This window comes from Bufo gargarizans, chromosome 2, assembly GCF_014858855.1.
Source record: "Bufo gargarizans isolate SCDJY-AF-19 chromosome 2, ASM1485885v1, whole genome shotgun sequence".
NCBI classification, from domain to species: domain Eukaryota; kingdom Metazoa; phylum Chordata; class Amphibia; order Anura; family Bufonidae; genus Bufo; species Bufo gargarizans.
The window spans coordinates 281,558,019-281,582,509 of NC_058081.1; the positions used below are offsets into that span (position 1 = coordinate 281,558,019).

Sequence of the window (24,491 nt, forward strand, 5' to 3'; positions counted from 1 at the left end):
ACTGTAGAGTATATATACAGCGCAGGTCACCGTGTACACTGTATAGTATGTATACAGCGCAGGTCACTGTGTACACTGTAGAGTATATATACAGCGCAGGTCACTGTGTACACTGTAGAGTATGTATACAGCGCAGGTCACTGTGTACACTGTAGAGTATATATACAGCGCAGGTCACCGTGTACACTGTAGAGTATATATACAGCGCAGGTCACCGTGTACACTGTATAGTATGTATACAGCTCAGGTCGCTGTGTACACTGTAGAGTATATATACAGCGCAGGTCACCGTGTACACTGTATAGTATGTATACAGCTCAGGTCGCTGTGTACACTGTAGAGTATGTATACAGCGCAGGTCACCGTGTACACTGTATAGTATGTATACAGCACAGGTCACCGTGTACACTGTAGAGTATGTATACAGCGCAGGTCACCGTGTACACTGTAGAGTATATATACAGCGCAGGTCACCGTGTACACTGTATAGTATGTATACAGCGCAGGTCACTGTGTACACTGTAGAGTATATATACAGCGCAGGTCACTGTGTACACTGTAGAGTATGTATACAGCGCAGGTCACTGTGTACACTGTAGAGTATATATACAGCGCAGGTCACCGTGTACACTGTAGAGTATATATACAGCGCAGGTCACCGTGTACACTGTATAGTATGTATACAGCGCAGGTCACTGTGTACACTGTAGAGTATATATACAGCGCAGGTCACTGTGTACACTGTATAGTATGTATACAGCTCAGGTCGCTGTGTACACTGTAGAGTATATATACAGCGCAGGTCACTGTGTACACTGTATAGTATGTATACAGCTCAGGTCGCTGTGTACACTGTAGAGTATATATACAGCGCAGGTCACTGTGTACACTGTATAGTATGTATACAGCTCAGGTCACCGTGTACACTGTATAGTATGTATACAGCGCAGGTCACTGTGTACACTGTAGAGTATATATACAGCGCAGGTCACTGTGTACACTGTAGAGTATATATACAGCGCAGGTCACTGTGTACACTGTAGAGTATATATACAGCGCAGGTCACCGTGTACACTGTATAGTATGTATACAGCGCAGGTCACTGTGTACACTGTAGAGTATATATACAGCGCAGGTCACTGTGTACACTGTAGAGTATATATACAGCGCAGGTCACTGTGTACACTGTAGAGTATATATACAGCGCAGGTCACCGTGTACACTGTAGAGTATATATACAGCGCAGGTCACCGTGTACACTGTAGAGTATGTATACAGCGCAGGTCACTGTGTACACTGTAGAGTATATATACAGCGCAGGTCACCGTGTACACTGTATAGTATGTATACAGCGCAGGTCACTGTGTACACTGTAGAGTATATATACAGCGCAGGTCACTGTGTACACTGTATAGTATGTATACAGCTCAGGTCGCTGTGTACACTGTAGAGTATATATACAGCGCAGGTCACTGTGTACACTGTAGAGTATATATACAGCGCAGGTCACTGTGTACACTGTATAGTATGTATGCCGCGCAGGTCGCACGCAGGACCTCTGACTACTACCCCGCCACTTATCCGCAGCACTCGGCCCCGCCCACACTGACTGCTCGCTTCCGTCCCACACTGGTAGGCTCCGCCCCTCTAGTGACAGCGCGCACTGTGCACAGCACATGGTGTGAGAGCCTGACCCGGGAAACAGGAAGACAGGCAGGTAATGTCTCACTGCTGCCTACGGGCTGCTCATGGCCACAGTGACATAAGCACTGCCCTGATGAGTCACATGCTGTGCTGTCTGCTCTATACACGTTACCGGGCTGTGTGTTCCGGGGCCGGTGTTCCCAGCCTGCTGCAGCTGTGTATGGAGGTCTTATACCGCTATTCCTGTGTATTGTGCCCCTCCTAAATGACTGCAGGCAAAAAGCCACGTGGTTGCCCATAGCAACCTGTCAGGTACTAGCTGCAGTACAAAGAAGCCTAACACATGGGCACTAGTACACACTTATGTTATCCCACCCCAGAGAGGCACATTAAACTGCCTGCTTATGTTAGTCAGAAAAAGCCATCACCGTACAGGGATAATGCACACAGTGATGTCACAACACAGAAATAAGGGTGCTTTCACACTAGTGTTGAAGTTTTTCGGTATTGAGTTCCGTCCTATGGGCTCAATACCGGAAAAAAATGCTTCCGTTTTATCCTAACGCAATCTGATTCCGGATGTCTTCAGTTCAGCCCCTCTTACGGTATTTGGCCGGAGAAATGACCGCATACATGCTGCTGTATTTTCTCCAGCCAAAATTCCGAAACACTTGCCGGATTGCCGGATCCAACATTCATTTCCATTGAAATGTATTAATGCCGGTGTAACGTTACATTACCCTACTTCGGGAGATTTCCCTACCTCCTAACTTCCTGTTGCACTTGATATGACGTGTGGAGGCGTTCCTTAGTTTTGACGATCTGCGCATGCGCAAAAGGACAGTTTAGGGAAAATCTCACTGCAGAGTTCAGCAGCACACCGGGACACTGCGCATGCGCCAGAGAGCCGAAGTAGGGAAATATTACACAAGCGTGGTTAACTCCTGAAAATCCATCCGATCTCCGCGCCTGCGCAGTGTGGGGGTGGGGAAAAATTACGTCCAAGTGCGCAAGCGCCAAGGGTAGTATAAATATCCATTTCGCAAGCGCTGCTAACCCTTTGCTGGAGCTATTCTGATATAGCTCCAGCAAAGGGTTAGCATCGCTTGCGAAATTGATATTTATACTACCCTTGGCACTTGCGCATGGATAATGCATACAGTAATGTCACAATACAGGGATAATGTAGGCAGTGATGACATGTATTATAGTAACATAAGGGGTAATTTATCAAACTGGTGTAAACTAGAACTGGCTTAGTTGCCCATAGTAACCAATCAGATTCCACTTTTCATTTTGGAAATGAAAGGAGGAATCTGATTAGTTGCTATGGGCAACTAAGCCAGTTTTAGTTTACACCAGTTTGATAAATGACCCCAATAGTTTTTAAAGGGAACCGGTTACGTTGAACATGGTGGTTGAGCTGCAGATAGGCGGATATTGATATATAGTCTTTGGAATAATATTCAGTATAACTGATAATTTATACATGTAAATTCCTGCTCATTCCGGGCTTTGAAGACAAGGAGACGGTCCTATCGGTGAATGACAGCCTCCCTTCTATGACTGTATATACAGAGATAGCTACCAGTCACTGAATGAAGACAAGGAGACGGTCCTATCAGTGACTGACAGTCTTCCCTCTATGACTGTGTATACAGAGATAGCTGTCAGTCACTGACTGAAGACAAGGAGACGGTCCTATCAGTGACTGACAGCCTTCCCTATATGACTGTATACAGAGATAGTTGTCAGTCACTGACTGAAGACAAGGAGACGGTCCTATCAGTGACTGACAGCCTTCCCTCTATGACTGTGTATACAGAGATAGCTAGCAGTCACTGACTGAAGACAAGGAGACGGTCCTATCAGTGACTGACAGCCTTCCCTCTATGACTGTATATACAGAGATAGCTGTCAGTCACTGACTGAAGACAAGGAGACGGTCCTATCAGTGACTGACAGCCTTCCCTATATGACTGTATACAGAGATAGTTGTCAGTCACTGACTGAAGACAAGGAGACGGTCCTATCAGTGACTGACAGCCTTCCCTCTATGACTGTGTATACAGAGATAGCTACCAGTCACTGACTGAAGACAAGGAGACGGTCCTATCAGTGACTGACAGCCTTCCCTCTATGACTGTATATACAGAGATAGCTACCAGTCACTGACTGAAGACAAGGAGACGGTCCTATCAGTGACTGACAGCCTTCCCTCTATGACTGTGTATACAGAGATAGCTGTCAGTCACTGACTGAAGACAAGGAGACGGTCCTATCAGTGACTGACAGCCTTTCCTCTATGACTGTGTATACAGAGATAGCTACCAGTCACTGACTGAAGACAAGGAGACGGTCCTATCAGTGATGACAGCCTTCCCTCTATGGCTGTGTATACAGAGATAGCTGTCAGTCACTGACTGAAGACAAGGAGACGGTCCTATCAGTGACTGACAGCCTTCCCTATATGACTGTATACAGAGATAGCTGTCAGTCACTGACTGAAGACAAGGAGACGGTCCTATCAGTGACTGACAGCCTTCCCTCTATGACTGTGTATACAGAGATAGCTGACAGTCACTGACTGAAGACAAGGAGACGGTCCTATCAGTGACTGACAGCCTCCCCTCTATGACTGTGTATACAGAGATAGCTGTCAGTCACTGACTGAAGACAAGGAGACGGTCCTATCAGTGACTGACAGCCTCCCCTCTATGACTGTGTATACAGAGATAGCTGTCAGTCACTGACTGAAGACAAGGAGACGGTCCTATCAGTGACTGACAGCCTTCCCTCTATAACTGTATATACAGAGATAGCTGTCAGTTACTGACTGAAGACAAGGAGACGGTCCTATCAGTGACTGACAGCCTTCCCTCTATGACTGTGTATGCAGAGATAGCTGTCAGTCACTGACTGAAGACAAGGAGGAGTTCCTATCAATGACTGACAGCCTTCCCTCTATGACTGTGTATACAGAGATAGCTGCCAGTCACTGACTGAAGACAAGGAGACGGTCCTATCAGTGACTGACTGCCTTCCCTCTATGACTGTGTATGCAGAGAAATCTGTCAGTCACTGACTGAAGACAAGTAGACGGTCCTATCAGTGACTGACAGCCTTCCCCCTATGGCTGTGTATACAGAGATAGCTGTCAGTCACTGACTGAAGACAAGGAGACGGTCCTATCAGTGACTGACAGCCTCCCCTCTAAGACTGTGTATACAGAGATAGCTGTCAGTCACGGACTAAAGACAAGGAGACGGTCCTATCAGTGACTGACAGCCTTCCCTCTATGACTGTGTATACAGAGGTAGCTGTCAGTCACTGACTGATGACAAGGAGGAGGTCCTATCAGTGACTGACAGCCTCCCCTCTATGACTGTGTATACAGAGATAGCTGTCAGTCACTGACTGAAGACAAGGAGGAGGTCCTATTAGTGACTGACAGCCTTCCCTCTTTGACTGTGTATACAGAGATAGCTGTCAGTCACTGACTGAAGACAAGGAGACGGTCCTATCAGTGACTGACAGCCTTCCCTCTATGACTGTGTATACAGAGAGAGCTGTCAGTCACTGACTGAAGACAAGGAGACGGTCCTATCAGTGACTGAGAGCCTCCCCTCTATGACTGTGTATACAGAGATAGCTGTCAGTCACTGACTGAAGACAAGGAGTCGGTCCTATCAGTGACTGACAGCCTTCCCTCTATGACTGTGTATACAGAGAGAGCTGTCAGTCACTGACTGAAGACAAGGAGACGGTCCTATCAGTGACTGACAGTCTTCCCTCTATGACTGTGTATACAGAGATAGCTGTCAGTCACTGACTGAAGACAAGGAGGAGGTCCTATAAGTAACTGACAGCCTCCCCTCTATGACTGTGTATACAGAGATAGCTGTCAGTCACTGACTGAAGACAAGGAGACGGTCCTATCAGTGATCAGGGACAGGAAAGAAAAAAGAGGGGGTTAATCACCTGACTTCTCTGAAAGAGGATCAGGAAACTTAACTCGCAGGGCGCCAATAGGTATGGATACGACAAAATTTTACTAGAACTATAAAAAAAAAAAAATATTAAGACATAAGGTAGTAAAATACAACGACCACCAAAATCTATGCAATTTAGAATCTATGCAATTTAAAAAGAAGGCTGCCGACGGGATATAACTAGCTAGGAAAGTGTACCTAGACAAGGATAGGCAGTTTGAGGAAAAAGATTTTTATCCCATAGGGAGGCGCCACTCTTACGTTAGTAATCTGCAGAAATTGTATATTTATAAAAAAAAAAAATTAAATGGTGATAATCATAAAATGATTTTATCAGACTATAGATAAAATATATTGTAAATATATCAGTGATAACAGCCTTCCCTCTATGACTGTGTATACAGAGATAGCTGTCAGTCACTGACTGAAGACAAGGAGACGGTCCTATCAGTGATGACAGCCTTCCCTCTATGACTGTGTATACAGAGAGAGCTGTCAGTCACTGGCTGAAGACAAGGAGGCGGTCCTATCAGTGACTGACAGCCTTCCCTATATGACTGTGTATACAGAGATAGCTGTCAGTCACTGACTGAAGAAAAGGAGATGGTCCTATCAGTGACTGACAGCCTTCCCTCTATGACTGTGTATACAGAGATAGCTGTCAGTCACTGACTGAAGACAAGTAGACGGCCCTATCAGTGACTGACAGCCTCCACTCTATGACTGTGTATACAGATAGCTGTCAGTCACTGACTGAAGACAAGGAGACAGTCCTATCAGTGATGACAGCCTCCCCTCTATGACTGTATATACAGACATAGCTGCCAGTCACTGACTGAAGACAAGGAGACGGTCCTATCAGTGACTGACAGCCTTCCCTCTATGACTGTGTATACAGAGATAGCTGTCAGTCACTGACTGAAGACAAGGAGGAGGTCCTATCAGTGATGATAGCCTTCCCTCTATGACTGTATATACAGAGATAGCTGTCAGTCACTGACTGAAGACAAGGAGATGGTCCTATCAGTGACTGACAGCCTTCGCTCTATGACTGTGTATACAGAGATAGCTGTCAGTCACTGACTGAATACAAGGAGACGGTCCTATCAGTAACTGACAGCCTCCCCTCTATGACTGTGTATACAGAGATAGCTGTCAGTCACTGACTGAAGACAAGGAGACGGTCCTATCAGTGACTGACAGCCTTCCCTCTATAACTGTATATACAGAGATAGCTGTCAGTCACTGACTTAAGACAAGGAGACGGTCCTATCAGTGACTGACAGCCTTCCCTCTATGACTGTGTATACAGAGATAGCTGTCAGTCACTGACTGAAGACAAGGAGATGGTGCTATCAGTGACTGACAGCCTCCCCTCTATGACTGTGTATACAGAGATAGCTGTCAGTCACTGACTGTAGACAATGAGGCGGTCCTATCAGTAATGACAGCCTTCCCTCTATGACTGTGTATACAGAGAGGTCTGTCAGTCACTGACTGAAGACAAGGAGACGGTCCTATCAGTGACTGACAGCCTTCCCTCTATGACTGTGTATACAGAGATAGCTGCCAGTCACTGACTGAAGACAAGGAGACAGTCCTATCAGTGACTGACAGCCTTCCCTCTATGACTGTGTATACAGAGAGAGCTGTCATTCACTGACTGAAGAAAAGGAGAAGGTCCTATCAGTGACTGACAGTCTTCCCTCTATGACTGTGTATACAGAGATAGCTGTCAGTCACTGACTAAAGACAAGGAGACGGTCCCTATCAGTGACTGACAGTCTTCCCTCTATGACTGTGTATACAGAGATAGCTGTCAGTCACTGACTGAAGACAAGGAGACGGTCCTATCAGTGACTGACAGCCTTCCCTATATGACTGTATACAGAGATAGCGGTCAGTCACTGACTGAAGAAAAGGAGATGGTCCTATCAGTGACTGACAGCCTTCCCTCTATGACTGTGTATACAGAGATAGCTGTCAGTCACTGACTGAAAATAAGGAGACGGTCCTATCAGTGACTGACAGCCTTCCCTATATGACTGTGTATACAGAGATAGCTGTCAGTCACTGACTGAAGACAAGGAGACGGTCCTATCAGTGACTGACAGCCTTCCCTATATGACTGTATACAGAGATAGCTGTCAGTCACTGACTGAAGACAAGGAGACGGTCCTATCAGTGACTGACAGCCTTCCCTCTATGACTGTGTATACAGAGATAGCTGTCAGTCACTGACTGAAGACAAGGAGACAGCCCTATCACAGATGACAGCCTTCCCTCTATGACTGTGTATACAGAGATAGCTGTCATTCACTGACTGAAGACAAGGAGAAGGTCCTATCAGTGACTGACAGCCTCCCCTCTATGACTGTGTATACAGAGAGAGCTGTCAGTCACTGACTGAAGACAAGGAGACGGTCCTATCAGTGACTGACAGCCTTCCCTCTATGACTGTGTATACAGAGATAGCTGTCAGTCACTGACTGAAGACAAGGAGGAGGTCCTATCAGTGACTGACAGTCTTCCCTCTATGACTGTGTATACAGAGATAGCTGTCAATCACTGACTGAAGGCAAGGAGACGGTCCTATCAGTGATTGACAGCCTTCCCTCTATGACAGTGTATACAGAGATAGCTGTCAGTCACTGACTGAAGACAAGGAGACGGTCCTCTCAGTGACTGACAGCCTCCCCTCTATGACTGTGTATACAGAGATGGCTGTCAGTCACTGATAGGACGTCTCCTTGTCTTCAGTCAGTGACTGACAGCTATCTCTGTATACAGTCATATAGGGAAGGCTGTCAGTCACTGATAGGACCGTCTCCTTGTCTTCAGTCAGTGATTGACAGCTATAAGTGACTGACAGCCTCCCTTCTATGACTGTGTATACAGAGAGAGCTGTCAGTCACTGACTGAAGACAAGGAGACGGTCCTATCAGTGACTGAGAGCCTCCCCTCTATAACTGTGTATACAGAGATAGCTGTCAGTCACTGACTGAAGACAAGGAGACGGTCCTATCAGTGACTGACAGCCTTCCCTCTATGACTGTGTATACAGAGAGAGCTGTCAGTCACTGACTGAAGACAAGGAGGCGGTCCTATCAGTGACTGACAGCCTTCCCTCTATGACTGTGTATACAGAGATAGCTGTCAGTCACTGACTGAAGACAAGGAGACGGTCCTATCAGTGACTGACAGCCTCCCCTCTATGACTGTGTATACAGAGATAGCTGTCAGTCACTGATAGGACGTCTCCTTGTCTTCAGTCAGTGACTGACAGCTATCTCTGTATACACAGTTATATAGGGAAGGCTGTCAGTCACTGATAGGACCGTCTCCTTGTCCTCAGTCAGTGACTGACAGCTATCAGTGACTGACAGCCTCCCCTCTATGACTGTGTATACAGAGAGAGCTGTCAGTCACTGACTGAAGACAAGGAGACGGTCCTATCAGTGACTGACAGCCTCCCCTCTATAACTGTGTATACAGAGATAGCTGTCAGTCACTTACTGAAGACAAGGAGACGGTCCTGTCAGTGACTGACAGCCTTCCCTCTATGATTGTGTATACAGAGAGAGCTGTCAGTCACTGACTGAAGACAAGGAGACGGTCCTATCAGTGACTGACAGCCTCCCCTCTATAACTGTGTATACAGAGATAGCTGTCAGTAACTGACTGAAGACAAGGAGACGGTCCTGTCAGTGACTGACAGCCTTCCCTCTATGACTGTGTATACAGAGAGAGCTGTCAGTCACTGACTGAAGACAAGGAGACGGTCCTATCAGTGACTGACAGCCTTCCCTCCATGACTGTGTATACAGAGAGAGCTGTCAGTCACAGACTGAAGACAAGGAGACAGTCCTATCAGTGATGACAGCCTCCCCTCTATGACAAGGAGACGGTCCTATCAGTGACTGACAGCCTTCCCTATATAACTGTGTATACAGAGATAGCTGTCAGTCACTGACTGAAGACAAGGAGACGTCCTATCAGTGACTGACAGCTATCTCTGTATACACAGTCATAGAGGGAAGGCTGTCAGTCACTGATAGGACCATCTCCTTGTCTTCAGTCAGTGACTGACAGCTATCTCTGTATACACAGTCATAGAGGGAAGGCTGTCAGTCACTGATAGGACCGTCTCCTTGTCTTCAGTCAGTGACTGACAGCTATCTCTGTATACACAGTCATAGAGGGGAGGCTATCATCACTGATAGGACTGTCTCCTTGTCTTCAGTCAGTGACTGAAATCTATCTCTGTATACACAGTCATAGAGGGAAGGCTGTCAGTCACTGATAGGACCGTCTCCTTGTTTTCAGTCAGTGACTGACAGCTATCTCTGTATACAGTCATATAGGGAAGGCTGTCAGTTACTGATAGGACCGTCTCCTTGTCTTCAGTCAGTGACTGACAGCTATCTCCTTATACACAGTCATAGAGGAAAGGCTGTCATCACTGATAGGACCGTCTCCTTGTCTTCAGGCAGTGACTGACAGCAATCTCTGTATACACAGTCATAGAGGGGAGGCTGTCAGTCACTGATAGGACCGTCTCCTTGTCTTCAGTCAGTGACTGACAGCTCTCTCTGTATACACAGTCATAGAGGGAAGGCTGTCAGTCACTGATAGGACCGTCTCCTTGTCTTCAGTCAGTGACTGACAGCTCTCTCTGTATACACAGTCATAGAGGGAAGGCTGTCAGTCACTGATAGGACCGTCTCCTTGTCTTCAGTCAGTGACTGACAGCTATCTCTGTATACACAGTCATAGAGGGGAGGCTGTCAGTCACTGATAGGACCGTCTCCTTGTCTTCAGTCAGTGACTGACAGCTCTCTCTGTATACACAGTCATAGAGGGAAGGCTGTCAGTCACTGATAGGACCGTCTCCTTGTCTTCAGTCAGTGACTGACAGCTCTCTCTGTATACACAGTCATAGAGGGAAGGCTGTCAGTCACTGATAGGACCGTCTCCTTGTCTTCAGTCAGTGACTGACAGCTATCTCTGTATACACAGTCATAGAGGGAAGGCTGTCAGTCACTGATAGGACCGTCTCCTTGTCTTCAGTCAGTGACTGACAGCTATCTCTGTATACACAGTCATAGAGGGGAGGCTGTCAGTCACTGATAGGACCTCCTCCTTGTCTTCAGTCAGTGACTGACAGCTCTCTGTATACACAGTCATAGAGGAAAGGCTGTCATCACTGATAGGACCGTCTCCTTGTTTTCAGTCAGTGACTGACATCTCTCTGGAGGTGATATGGAATAATAAACGTAGGGAAAAATAGGACGATATGAATAAATAAAGATAGTACTTAGCTCCTATATACACGTAGTGTAACTATATAATCACGTACAGCAATCTATAATAGAATTATGCCCATATATAGATTTTAATTTAAGGGGTTGTCTCTTCATGGAGAATAGGGGCATATCGCTAGGATATGCCCCCATTGTCTTATAGGTACAGGTCCCACTATGGTTGAGTTATATCAAAAATATTCCCACGATAACGATATAAAGAAATTTATTGCGATAACGATATATATCGTGATAATATGCCCATTTTGAAAAAAAAAAAAAACACTCAAAACATCCTTGGGGGCATGGGGGCAACATTTCTTTGTTGCCCCCATGCATTATAATGTCTCCTTGATGCCCCCATACAGTAATATCTCTTAGTTGCCCTCCAAGAACGGGGTCACCGTTCCCCCCCGAATCTGATGGAACGGCTGTGCCCCCTGCTGCTCCATTCATTCTCTATGGGAGTGCTGGAGATAGCAGCGATCAGCCATCTTCGCCACTCCCACAGAAAATGGGACATCCTAGTGGAAAACCCTGATAAGTGGGTTGCAGAGTGTGCACATTATAGGTGCACATTGTCAGGAAGGGCACCTTGGCATCATAAAGATGCCTTTCAGTCAAATAAAACATTTATTAAAGACTGGTGCTTCCATATGGGTCTTAGTCCCTACATACTACAGCCATATTGCCGCAGCCCCCAGAGCGCAGAGACTGTTCTCAACCCGGCCTCTCTGTGCAGCAACCCCCAGAGTGCAGCGACTGTTCTCAGCCCCGGCCTCTCTGTGCAGCAGCCCCCAGAGTGCAGCGACTGTTCTCAGCCCTGTTTGGCGGCGGTTTAGCGGATCACAGTGCCCTGTCATAGAAAGCGGGTGCCAAGTATGTGATAACGCTGGCACCCGCATCCTACATTTGCGGCTTCTGCTGTCCCCGACCTTCCGAGATCCGGCGCATGCCCAATAGAAAGCTATGGGTGTCGGGCGCATGCGCAGAAGCTGAAAGCGAGTCCGATGCCCATAGCTTTCTATTGGGCATGCGCCGGATCTCGGAAGGTCGGGGACAGCAGAAGCCGCCCAGCTAAGTGAATATTGATGAGCTGGGCGGCGCTTCAAAACGGCGGTTGGGCTGATGCTGGCTGGGCGCAAGTGGAGCTGAAACCCCGCCCCTTTGGCAGAAAGAACAGCGATTAGTTCAGGTTATAAAACGTGAGTTTACTGTATTCATAATGTGGACAGGGGGGATACTTATATGTTTTTAATGCACATTAGAAGACCTGTACATGGATATGTACAGCTAATTATGGTTATTGGGCCTGTCAGTGTCCCTTTAACCACTTCAACCCCCCTAGCTGAAACCCCCTTAATGACCAGGCCACTTTCTACACTTCTGCACTACACTACTTTGACCGTTTATTGCTCGGTCATGCAACTTACCACCCAAATGAATTTTACCTCCTTTTCTTCTCACTAATAGAGCTTTCATTTGGTGGTATTTCATTGCTGCTGACATTTTTACTTTTTTTGTTATTAATCGAAATTTAACGATTTTTTTGCCAAAAAATGAAATTTTTCACTTTCAGCTGTAAAATTTTGCAAAAAAAACGACATCCATATATAAATTTTTCGCTAAATGTATTGTTCTACATGTCTTTGATAAAAAAAAAAATGTTTGGGCATAAAAAAAATGGTTTGGGTAAAAGTTATAGCGTTTACAAACTATGGTACAAAAATTTGAATTTCCGCTTTTTGAAGCAGCTCTGACTTTCTGAGCACCTGTCATGTTTCCTGAGGTTCTACAATGCCCAGACAGTAGAAAACCCCCACAAATGACCCCATTTCGGAAAGTAGACACCCTAAGGCAGGGGTGTCAAACTCAAATGCATCGGGGGCCGCATCAGCAGTTTGGTCACCCTCAAAGGGCCGGTTGTATCTGTAGGACTATGTGTCCACTCACTGTATAATCGTATCTCTAATAGTTAATGGTTACCGTATGTATATAATCGCATAAGGAGCGCTGACAGTGGCGTTGCTAGGGCTGGTGTCACCCGGTGCAGTAGAAAATGGTGTCACCCCCCAAGCCCCCCCCCCTAGTAGTTATTAACCCCTTTTAGCAGTCCCCTGCTGGGACTGCTGAAAGGGGTTAATTATAACTACTGTAGGAGCAAAAGAGGGAATAAATAACTACACTGAAGAGGGGACTGAAAGGGGTTAATAAATACTGTTAAGGAGGGACTGCTGAAAGAGATTAATAACTACTGTGAAGGGGCTTCACAGTTAGGGATCGACCGATTATCGGATTTACCGATATTATCGGCCGATATTCAGGATTTTGAACACTATCGGTATCGGCATCTATTTTGCCGATATTCCGATAGTGTATGGGGAACACAGATCGCGCTGCTGTCAGTGCTCTCCGTGTTCCCCTTAGCAGCACAGGGGAGAAGGAGCAGTGTCTCCTCCCCCTGTGCTGCTCCTGCCGCTGCCGCCAATGTAAGGACAGGGGACAGGAGGAGGGGAGGAGCTATGGCCACTGCGCCACCAATGAAGATTACTCTATCATTCATTCATATACAGGAGGCGGGAGCTGGCTGCAGGATCACATAGCCGGCTCCCGACCTCTATGAGCTGTAGCTGCGATCTGCGGTAGTTAACTCCTCAGGTGCCGCGGATCGCAGCTACTTGTCATAGAGGTCGGGAGCTGGCTATGTGATACTGCAGCCAGCTCCCGCCTCCTGTATATGAATAAATTAGAGATTAAGCTTCATTGGTGGCGCAGTGCGCCCCCCCAAGCCCCCCAGTATCAGACATTGGTGGCGCAGTGCGCCCCCCCCCCCCAGTATTAAGCATTGGTGGCGCAGTGCGCCCCCCCCCCAAGCCCCCCCAGTATTAAGCATTGGTGGCGCAGTGCGCCCCCCCCTCCCCCCCAGTATTAGGCAGTGGTGGCGCATAGGGCCCCCCCACCCCAGTCGCAGTGCGCCCCTCCCCAGGATCCCCTTTTCCCTTGCTCCTCCGATCGGAGCCCCAGCAGTGTAATGCTGGGGCTCCGATCGGTTACCATGGCAGCCAGGACGCTATTGAAGCCCTGGCTGCCATGATAAGCTCCATGCTGCTGTGTGCACAAAGCACACAGCAGCAGGGACAGTGTGAGCTCCTATTCACCCTGATAGATCTCTATCAGGGTGAATAGGACAAGGGTTCTAGTCCCTAAGGGGGCTAAAAGTTAGTTAAAAAAAAAAAGTTACAAAAAAAATAATAAAAACACCAAAATATTAAATATAAATGAAAAAGAAAGTTTTACAAAAAAATAAAAATACACATTAACAATAAACATTAATTTTCAGCAGATTTGTGGGAATTTTTTATTTTTTTTTCAAAAATGAAAATTCCCAGGATATCGGTATAAATTATCGGCTATCGGCCTGAAAGTTCACAAATTATCGGTATCGGCCCTAAAAAATCTATATCGGTCGATCCCTATTCACAGTAGTTATTAACCCCTTTCAGCAGCCCCCTTCACAGTAGTTATTAACCCCTTTCAGCAGTCCCCCTTCACAGTAGTTATTAACCCCTTTCAGCAGCCCCCTCTTCATAGTTATTTCCCCCTTTCAGCAGTCCCCCTTCACAGTAGTTATTAACCCCAGCAGTCCCCCCTTCACTGAAGGGGGACTGCTGAGTTTAATAAATACTGTGAAGACTGCTGAAAGGGGTTAACTACTGTGAAGGGGCTTCACAGTAGTTATTAACCCCTTTTTCAGCAGTCCCCCATTCACAGTATTTATTAACCCCTTTCAGTCCCCTCTTCAGTGTAGCTAATTATTCCCCCCTTTGCTCCCACAGTAGTTATAATTAACCCCTTTCAGCAGCGTCAGCCCAGTAGCCATTCACATACGGTCTTTCCCCCCTTTCAAGTTTCACAATCACCAGCCTTCACCTTTTTATTATCATTATCACTTACACTCGATACAGGAGCCGGGAGGATCAGCTGTGAGGGAGGCGGTACTTACATCTACAAGCGCTCGCCGAGAGGAGGGAGGAGGCAGGCCGGAAGGACAGGCGCTGGCAGTGTGAGTCATACAACATGCGCCCACGCCGCCTGCTTCATTCATAAAGTGGGCGGCGCAGGCGCGTGACGTATGACTCACACTGCCAGCGCCCATCCTCCCAGCCTGCCTCCTCTCGGCGAGCGATTGTAGATGTAAGTACCGCCTCCCTCACAGCTGATCCTCCCGGCTCCTGTATCGGGTGTAAGTGATAATGATAATAAAAAGGTGAAGGCTGGCGGCCGGCGGCGGCTACGCGGGCCACATGACAAGGTCTGGCGGGCCGGATTCGGCCCGCGGGCCTTGTGTTTGACACCCGTGCCCTAAGGTATTCGCTGATGGGCATAGTGAGTTCATAGAACTTTTTATTTTTTGTCACAAGTTAGCAGAAAATGATGATTTATTATTTAATTTTTTTTCTTACAAAGTCTCATATTCCACTAACTTGTGACAAAAAATAAAAACTTCCATGAACTCACTATGCCCATCACAAAATACCTTGGGGTGTCTTCTTTCCAAAATGGGGTCACTTGTGGGGTAGTTATACTGCATTGGCATTTTAGGGGCCCATATGCGTGAGAAGTAATTTGCAATCAAAAACTGTAAAAAATGACCGGTGAAATCCGAAAGGTGCACTTTGGAATGTGTGCCCCTTTGCCCACCTAGGCTGCAATAAAGTGTCACACATGTGGTATCGCCGTACTCAGGAGAAGTTGGGGAATGTGTTTTGGGGTGTCATTTTACATATACCCATGCTGGGTGAGAGAAATATCTTGGCAAAAGACAACTTTTCCAATTTTTTTATACAAAGTTGGCATTTGACCAAGATATTTATCTCACCCAGCATGGGTATATGTAAAATGACACCCCAAAACACATTCCCCAACTTCTCCTGAGTACGGCGATACCACATGTGTGACACTTTTTTGCAGCCTAGATGCAAATTCCTTTTAGGAGGGCATTTTTAGACATTTGGATCCCAGACTTCTTCTCACGCTTTAGGGCCCCTAAAAAGCCAGGGCAGTATAAATACCCCACATGTGACCCCACTTTGGAAAGAAGACACCCCAAGGTATTCAATAAGGGGCCTGGCGAGTTCATAGAATTTTTTTTTTTTGGGCATAAGTTAGCGGAAATTTTTTATTTTTTTTGCCAGCATTAGGAGTTTCTGCTATTCTCCTTATATTGAGCATACAGGTAATGAGATTATTTATTTTTTTCGTTCAGCCTCTGGGCTAAAAGAAAAAAATTAACGTCACAGATTTCTTCATTCGCATCGATCAATGTGGATAAAAAAATCTCTGCCCAAAAAAAAAAAGGAGGGGAAAGGCGTCTGCCAGGACATAGGAGCTCCGCCCAACATCCATACCCACTTAGCTCGTATGCCCTGGCAAACCCGATTTCTCCATTCACATCAATCGATGTGGATGAATAAATCATTGCCGGGATTTTTTATTTTTTTATATGCAAAGTGTTTGCCAAAGCATATGAACACCACCGCCCCCTCAGCTCATAAGCCTCCGCAAACGTATCTTTTACTGCAGAGGAGAAATCGACTTTTGTGTAATCTGACAGCAGCGCAATGTTTCTGTCAGAATGCACATCAGTGCTGCAGCTGGTTCAACGGTTGGTCCACCTAGAAGGTAAAAAAAACAAAAGAAAAAAACAGGCTGCAACGCAATAAATTTATTAACATTATAATAACATTTGAACAGAACATTAACTTTTTTGCTTACCGGTGATTTTTTTTTTGGTTTTGTTTTTTTACCTTTTTTATAGGACAAACCTCTCTGTCCCATGGGGAAGATGTGCAAAGCGCAAATCGCCCAGAGATGTGGCGAAGTACATTATGCACTTTGTCCCAGGTGAAAGGAGAGGTTTGCATCAGCTCTGTGTGAAAGGGCCCTAATAGCCCTGTGTGCCTGTCCTGTGAGATGCAATCCCTATGCTAATAGTGTACCTGTGAGTGGTACTTCCGGAAACACTCCCCTAAGCATAGGGCAGGGTGGTCAGGGCAGTCAGGACAGAAATAGCGGGTGTCACGCCTTATTCCACTCCTGCTACAGACACAACATCTTTTTCGGGGTGACGCTTGGGTTGAGGTACCAGAAACGACATTGGGGAAATGTCGTTCGTGTAGACGGCTCACTACACTGGTGGATGGGGCCACGGAACCTCCTGGATACAGGAGGTTCTCGATGATCTCTTCCTGAAATTTGAGGAAGGCTCTTGTTCTCCCAGCATTACTGTAGAGAACAAAACTATTATATACAGCCAATTGAATCAAATATATAGACACCTTCTTATACCAACGTCTGGTGCAGCGGGACACTAAATAAGGAGCCAACATCTGGTCATTGAAGTCCACCCCTCCCATGAGTGAATTATAGTCGTGGACCAAGAGGGGCTTTTCAATGACACTGGTTGCTCGTTCAATTTGTATTGTCGTGTCTGCGTGAATGGAGGAGAGCATGTAAACGTCACGCTTGTCTCTCCATTTCACCGCGAGCAGTTCTTCGTTACACAAGGCAGCCCTCTCCCCCCTTGCAAGGCGGGTGGTAACGAGCCGTTGGGGGAAGCCCCGGCGACTAGGTCGCGCGGTGCCACAGCAGCCAATCTGTTCTAGGAACAAATGCCTGAAGAAGGGCACACTTGTGTAAAAATTGTCCACATAAAGATGGTACCCCTTGCCAAATAAGGGTGACACCAAGTCCCAGACTGTCTTCCCACTGCTCCCCAGGTAGTCAGGGCAACCGACCGGCTCCAGGGTCTGATCTTTACCCTCATAGATCCGAAATTTGTGGGTATAGCCTGTGGCCCTTTCAAAGAGCTTATACAATTTGACCCCATACCGGGCGCGCTTGCTTGGGATGTTTTGTTTGAAGCCAAGGCGCCCGGTAAAATGTATAAGGGACTCGTCTACGCAGATGTTTTGCTCAGGGGTATACAAATCTGCAAATTTGGTGTTAAGGTGGTCTATCAGGGGCCGAATTTTGTGGAGCCGGTCAAAAGCTGGGTGGCCTCTGGGACGGGAGGTGCTGTTGTTGCTAAAGTGCAGGAAACGCAGGATGGCCTCAAATCGTGCCCTGGACATGGCAGCAGAGAACATGGGCATGTGATGAATTGGGTTCATCAGCCTGCCAGCGACGATCATTGGCTGGCAGGCTGATGACGAAATTGTCCTGAAACCTTTGCCGGCTCGCGATGCGCATGCGCGGGGCGGCTGTGAGCGTCATCTCGCGTCTTGCGAGATGACGCGCCGATGCGTGACTGTGCCGCCTCCGGAACGTGATCCTGCGTTAGGCGGTCCGGAGGCGGTTAATAAGTAATGCCCTTTTGCTTGTTAAGGTATAATTATGCCCCATTGTTTCCCTTTACTATATATAATACCCCTTGTTCCCCTAATTATATAGTGCCCCCTAACATTTAAAAATGCACCTTGTAAAACTTGTGCTCACTTTACCCCAGTTCCCTAATAAACGCAGCAAGTCTTGTTTCTCTCTGCACTGTTAGTTTCCAGATGCAATGCAGTGGCTTCATTGCGTCACCTGTGCTGGGACAGTGATGTCCTTTGTGTCTTGTAGATCACAGGTTAAAAGTGCCCCTCGGCCTACAAGAGGGGGAATTGTAAGGCAGGGAGCTATCTTCTGCTCTACCATGGCACTCAACTGTGTTGGTGTTCCACAGACACTGATACAGTTGAGAGTGGTGCTCGTTGGAACCTATCTGCCCCAGGTGGGCCCCACCATGCCAGTGGACCCAGGCCACTATCGCCTACTGCATCATCACTAGCTATGCCTGAGTTCTGGGAACATGGGAGAGATCTCTGTAAACATAAGCCTAGTTCACATGTTACTGTTTGGGTGGGTGATTTCGATCAGTGATTGTGAGCCAAAAACCAGGAGTGGAGCAAACATATAGAGATAAGGTATAAGGTTGCATTCACACATAAGGCCCCGCAAAAATGATAGAGCATGTCCTATTCTTGTCCGCAATCGGACAAGCTTAGGCATTCTCTATATAGCGCTGGCCATGTGCGGTCCGCAAATTGCGGAACGCACATGGTCGGTATCCGTGTTTTGTGGATCCTCAATTTGCGGACCGCAAAACACTTACGGTCATGTGAATGCACCCTTATGGAAAGATTTGGCTGTGGCTGACAATCACTGATGGAAATCACTAACCAAAACACTGACATGTGAATTATACCTGGTTAGATCACCCCTAAGCTAAATCATATTTATGAACTCAAAATTGTGATCTTAGTTCACAGTTCTGTAGTTCAGTGAGCTATAATGCACATAGGAATGGCATGGTACAGGGATAATACACACAGCAGTGTCATAGTCCAGGGATTATGTACATGGTGATGTTACCGTACAGGCATGGTGTACACAGTGATATCACCAATACAAGACCCAAACTCACCCCCCGGCGACAATAGTGATAAATCTCTCACCCTATCATTTATTAGAGGGAATCTGTCACCAGCAGTTTGCACAGACACATAGCTGTAGTTTTCCTGAATAAAACACTTTTTCTCTTGTTAATCTGAGGCTCAGGCGTTTGAAGCAACGATTGCTCTTGTTGCACCCAATCTTATTTACTTTTTGCAGCCAGCCCATCCCTTGCTGCTTTGATTGACAGAGCCAGGCAGTGGCAAACCAGAGAGAGAGAGGGGCATGCCCACAGAAAGGAATTGCACCAAATGCCTAATTTGCATATTAAGAAAAAGCACCATAACTCAGGAAACAAAGCCTCCGATCAACAAAACAAAAACTGTTTCAGTCATGTGAACCACAGCTAGAGGTTTTTTTTAGACTAAATGAGACCTCCAGAAAAGGCCAACCACAGTGGTGATGATACTCACCTGATCCCCACCACTGGATTCGGTCTGGTAGGCTCCCAGATCAGCACTTCCGCTCCACTCTGTGCCGATATCAACATCCGTCTCCAGGGGAACACATGACCGCTGCAGCCAAATACAGTCCGCAGCAGTGACCTTCTCCACTTGCATCAACTCTGACATCACATATGACGCAAGTGGAGCAGGTCACCACTGCGGCCTGTGATTGGCTGCTGCGGTCATGTGTTCCCCTGGTGACAGATGTTGATATCGGATGTTGAGGGGAGCGGAAGTGCAAGTCTGGGATCCAAACTGACCGAATCCTGCGGCAAGGACCTGCTGAGTATAATCACTACCGCGGTGCGGCCTTGTCTGGAGGTCTCATTTAGTCTCAGATAAACCCTTTAAGCAGTATTGCATGTTTGATACAATTAGAGAACTGAGAAACATACATACAATACATATTAAAGGGGTTGTCGCTTCAGCAAGTGGAATTTATTATGTAGAGAAAGTTAAAGGGGTTGTCTCATCATGGACAATGGGGGCATATTGCTAGGACATGCCCCCATTGTCTTATAGGTGTGGGTCCCACCACTAGGACCCACACCTACAGTACAGACCAAAAGTTTGGACACACCTTCTCATTCAAAGAGTTTTCTTTATTTTCATGACTATGGAAATTGTAGAATCACACTGAAGGCATCAAAACAATGAATTAACACACGTGGAATTATATACATAACAAAAAAGTGTGAAACAACTGAAAATATGTCATATTCCAGGTTCTTCAAAGTAGCCACTTTTTGCTTTGATTACTGCTTTGCACACTCTTGGCATTCTCTTGATGAGCTTCAGGAGGTAGTCACCTGAAATGGTTTTCACTACACAGGTGTGCCCTGTCAGGTTTAATAAGTGGGATTTCTTGCCTTATAAATAGGGTTGGGACCATCAGTTGCGTTGTGGAGAAGTCAGGTGGATACACAGCTGATAGTCCTACTGAATAGACTGTTAGAATTTGTATTATGGCAAGAAAATAGCAGCTAAGTAAAGAAAAACGAGTGGCCATCATTACTTTAATAAACGAAGGTCAGTCAGTCCGAAAAATTGGGAAAACTTTGAAAGTGTCCCCAAGTGCAGTCACAAAAACCATCAAGTGCTACAAAGAAACTGGCTCACATGCGGACCGCCCCAGGAAAGAAGGACCAAGAGTCACCTCTGCTGCGGAGGATAAGTTCATCCGAGTCACCAGCCTCAGAAATTGCAGGTTAACAGCAGCTCAGATTAGAGACCAGGTCAATGCCACACAGAGTTCTAGCAGCAGACACATCTCTAGAACAACTGTTAAGAGGAGACTGTGTGAATCAGGCCTTCATGGTAGAATATCTGCTACAAAACCACTGCTAAGGACAGGCAACAAGCAGAAGAGACTTGTTTGGGCTAAAGAACACAAGGAATGGACATTAGACCAGTGGAAATCTGTGCTTTGGTCTGATGAGTCCAAATTTGAGATCTTTGGTTCCAACCACCGTGTCTTTGTGTGACGCAGAAAAGGTGAACGGATGGACTCTACATGCCTGGTTCCCACCGTGAAGCATGGAGGAGGTGTGATGGTGTGGGGGTGCTTTGCTGGTGACACTGTTGGGGATTTATTCAAAATTGAAGGCATACTGAACCAGCATGGCTACCACAGCATCTTGCAGCGGCATGCTATTCCATCCGGTTTGCGTTTAGTTGGACCATCATTTATTTTTCAACAGGACAATGACCCCAAACACACCTCCAGGCTGTGTAAGGGCTATTTGAACATGAAGGAGAGTGATAGGGTGCTGCGCCAGATGACCTGGCCTCCACAGTCACCGGACCTGAACCCAATCGAGATGGTTTGGGGTGAGCTGGACCACAGAGTGAAGGCAAAAGTGCCAACAAGTGCTAAGCATCTCTGGGAACTCCTTCAAGACTGTTGGAAGACCATTTGAGGTGACTAGAAGCTCATCAAGAGAATGCCAAGAGTGTGCAAAGCAGTAATCAAAGCAAAAGGTGGCTACTTTGAAGAACCTAGAATATGAGATATTTTCAGTTTTTTCACACTTTTTTGCTATGTATATAATTCCACATGTGTTAATTCATAGTTTTGATGCCTTCAGTGTGATTCTACAATTTTCATAGTCATGAAAATAAAGATAACTCTTTGAATGAGAAGGTGTGTCCAAACTTTTGGTCTGTACTGTATATCGAGAATGAAGCCCCGCAATTGGCTATTTCCGTCGACCCCATAGAAATGAATGGAAGCGGGGGCCACGCATGCGTGGTACGCTCCCAATCACTTGTTTGGGGAGCGGGCTTGGTAGTAGCCGGACCGGAGTCCTACAGCCACCACCTTGCTGGGCTTCGTTCTCAATATAGCGATATGCCCCCCATTGTCTATGATGAAACAACCCCTTTAATACAAGGCACTTACTAATGTACTGTGATTCTCCATATTGTTCCCTTTGCTGGCTGTATTCATTTATCCATTACATTATATACTGCTTGATTCCAAGGGTACGACCACCCTGCAATCCATCAGTGGTGGTTGTGCTTGCACACTATAGGAAAAAGTGCCAGCCTCTCTGGTGGCCTGGATCATGGGAGCGCACATAGGGTGGTGCTATTTTCTATAGTATGCAAGCACGACCACCGCAGATTAATTGCGGGGTGGTCGTAACCATGGAAACGAGAATTGTATAATGTAATGGAAAAATGATGTCATGGAACCATGAACCAGACGTACAACAGAGATGAGTGGAAATAAGAAGGCTTTATTGGAAATCAAGCCGTAGCAAAAGTCCAAACGGATGGCTAAACCGAAGCAGGGTCTTGCGTAGACAGAGGTCAGGAACCAGGAGGGTGGTCAGACGAAGCCAGGATCAGGAACCAACGGGGTAGTCAGACGAAGCCAGGATCAGGAACCAACGGGGTAGTCAGACGAAGCCAGGATCAGGAACCAACGGGGTAGTCAGACGAAGCCAGGATCAGGAACCAACGGGGTAGTCAGACGAGGCCAGGATCAGGAACCAGAAGCAGCAGCAGTCTTAGAAGCATGTGAACACAGGAGGACCAAGCAAGGAACTGAAGCCACAGACCTTCTATATATATGAGCTAGGCATCCAGCTCCTCCCAGTGGGAAGGAGAAGCCGCAGGGTGGGAGGCTACAAGAAACCCAGAAACCAAGATGGCCGCCAGCACATGTCAAACGAAGGTAAGACCATGACAAATGAATCCAGTCAGGAAAGGAAGCAATATAGATAATAACAATATATTAGTAAGTTCCATGTATTAACTTTCTGTACATGATAAAGGCCATTTGCTGAAGTGAGAAAACTTCTGGATAGATCATCAGCATCTGATTTGCGGCGGTCCGACACCCGGGACCCCCGCTGATCAGCTGTTTGAGAAGGCAGCGGCGCTCCAGCAGTGCAGCTGCCTTCTCTCGGTTTCCCTCTGGCCTAGTGACGTCACGACTAGTATCACTGGCCTGGGCGGGATTAAATTCTGTTCACTTGAATGGAGTTTAGTCGCGCTCAGGCCAGTGATACTAGTCGTGACGTCACTGGGCCGGAGGGAAACCGAGAGAAGGCCTTAGTGCTACTGCCAGTGCCACTGCCTTCTCAAACAGCTGATCAGTGTGGGTACCGGGTGTCGGACCCCCGCCGAATCAATTTAAAAGAACTGCAGAACCCCTTTAAACTTGTTATGGAGATAAAATGAAAACAATTTCATGTACAGTGATCCCTAAAGATACTATGGCCTCAGGATACAATATTTTCAATCTTTTCTGACCCATCGTATATTGAAACTAGACTTAAAGTATAACTGTCATATTTTTTTTTTTTTGGGAGTATTGGATTGTGGTGATTAATATCTCCTTGGTGGCCCTATTTCAACTTTTCACTGTGTATTCAATTACCCCTTAAAGGGATTCTGTCACCTCCCCTAACCCAAAAACCGATTTTAAAGCAGCCATGCAGCACAGCTTACCTGGATTAGGCTGTGCTCTTTTATCTTGTAATCCGTCCAGCAGTTTCTGCAAAAAAACACTTTTATGGATATGCAAATGAGTCCTGAAGGTGCCCAGAGGGGCGTTTTGTTCCTCTTAGAGAGCCCAGTACCGCCCCTCTTACAGTGCCCAGCCCGCCTTCCTTGCACTGTCTATCCGCCCCCAGCCTGCCACAGCCTCTCCTCCCTCTCCTCCCCCTCCCTCACGCCGAACGAACTCTCGCACAGGCGCAGTACCCACTGAGGGCTGCGCCTGTGCGATCAGCAGGAGACTGAGGGCAGGAGCTTCATCTTCGTCACTGGGCATGCGCCGAGCCCAGTGACGTCCGATGCTCGCTCTTCCCTGCTGACTGAGGGAAGAGCGAGCATCGGACGTCACTGGGCTCGGCACATGCCCAGTGACGAGGATGAAGCTGCTGCCCTCAGTCTCCTGCTGATCGCACAGGCGCAGCCCTCAGTGGGTACTGCGCCTGTGCGAGAGTTCGTTCGGCGTGAGGGAGGGGGAGGAGAGGCTGTGGCAGGCTGGGGGCGGCGGTTAGACAGTGCAAGGAAGGCGGGCTGGGCACTGTAAGAGGGGCGGTACTGGGCTCTCTAAGAGGAACAAAACGCCCCTCTGGGCACATTCAGGACTC

General features: G+C 47.0%; 1 protein-coding gene across 2 annotated transcripts in view; it reads left to right on the plus strand.

Annotated features, from left to right (window-relative positions):
* The first annotated feature begins 1,640 nt into the window (after positions 1–1,640).
* Positions 1,641–24,491, plus strand: part of IMMP2L (inner mitochondrial membrane peptidase subunit 2) — a 1,176,402-nt gene continuing 1,153,551 nt past the window's right edge. For both annotated transcript variants that reach the window (XM_044280335.1, XM_044280336.1), the window contains exon 1: positions 1,641–1,717. The gene's annotated coding sequence lies outside the window, so the exon portion shown is untranslated. The remainder of the gene's footprint in view (positions 1,718–24,491) is intronic.